Source organism: Ambystoma mexicanum, chromosome 1q, assembly GCF_040938575.1.
Source record: "Ambystoma mexicanum isolate Mex_15411 chromosome 1q, UKY_AmexF1_1, whole genome shotgun sequence".
NCBI lineage: Eukaryota > Metazoa > Chordata > Amphibia > Caudata > Ambystomatidae > Ambystoma > Ambystoma mexicanum.
Window position 1 is genome coordinate 754,982,660 of NC_090922.1, and position 1,326 is coordinate 754,983,985.

Genomic DNA, 1,326 nt, shown 5'->3' on the forward strand with positions numbered 1-1,326 from the left:
ATTTGGATGTGCACGCGCAGTTTTGGTTTTCGTTGTTTGCATTTTAAACACATTTAAGCAGAGTGACGTGAACTACTTGGGTGGAAAAAGTGGCGCGCATTTCCCTATGTAAAGTCGGGCAGTCGCGCGATGCACGACAGGGAAATTCACTATTCCAGATTTGAACGTCTGAGCCTCTGCTGAGGCAGCAGCCATGACAGGAGGCCATTTGCATTCTGCTCGTGGACGACAATTATTTGCATGGAACTGGACAGACGTTTGTGGGTTGCCAAGAAGTCATTTGTGGTCAGGAGTCAGGCCATCTATCGTCCCTTCGGGTCTGGGATCGCCTTACCCTGGCAAACACCATCTTCAACTCTCCTCACAGCACCATCTCGGGAACAAAACATCTCCTAGAATGGAACCCGAGGTGCTGAACCTTTAGACTTCCATGAAACGATTGCTGGGCGCCTGATGCTTGATTTTTCAGCTGTGCAAGCATCCACCAGGTACGAGGATCTAAGATATTAACTACTCACAAGAAGTGAACCAAGTTCTCAAGTGGCCGATACAAGTCCACCTGGGCTGCCTCATTGGTAAGTAATGGACACACCTTCATTCAACATATGTGTGTATAGACAAGGTGGTACAATAGAAAGACACGTTAGCCTAGAAGCTTGATTAAGGAATGTGGGAGGCAGGAAACGGGGCTTGTTTGAGGAAGGAGTACAAGAAAAATAAACTGGAAAATGAGGGACGATTCACAAAGTAGTTATACAATGAACAACTTTGACGTGCCCTTGACCTTTTCTGGAGAGGGCAATTTGATTCACAAAGAAGTTACTGGAGTCCTTATAGCGAGAAGGAGGGCCAACTATCATGGGATGAAGACCCATACCCAAGTCAAGGTGCGAGGCAAAGCAGAGGGTGATAAATTGGCTAACTGTTATTTGCCTGAGAGAAAAGGACCCCTTCCAATGTCAACATGGCTATTGTTACATAGTGGTTATAGCAATATTGGTTTTGGAGTTATGGTGAAGTAAACACACACTAGTTTAAGAGTGAGCAAAATCAATTGACAAAATCTGGAAGTAAATTAAATGTAGTTTTATTTATTTGTATTGAAATAAGGTGGTTGTCTTTATAAGATAAACGTTTTGATTATAAGCTTGGTTGAATTGGAACATGTTGAGTTACGCATTGTTCTATGTTTTAGTGTTCACTTTGGTTCCTTCAAGTGTATGTTGTCCATCCCTTTGAAAGTGACAGGGAGGGAGTGTTTTGCTGAGATAAATCTTGCAGTAACAATGAATGGCTACGTTTTCTGCTGTTTCCTTGATGGCTTCT

The 1,326-nt window shown here is 43.2% G+C and overlaps 1 protein-coding gene across 1 annotated transcript in view; it reads left to right on the plus strand.

Annotated features, from left to right (window-relative positions):
• Positions 1 to 298: 298 nt before the first annotated feature.
• Positions 299 to 1,326, plus strand: part of LOC138521836 (regulator of G-protein signaling 21-like) — a 493,022-nt gene continuing 491,994 nt past the window's right edge. The window contains exon 1 of the mRNA XM_069634971.1: positions 299 to 575. The gene's annotated coding sequence lies outside the window, so the exon portion shown is untranslated. The remainder of the gene's footprint in view (positions 576 to 1,326) is intronic.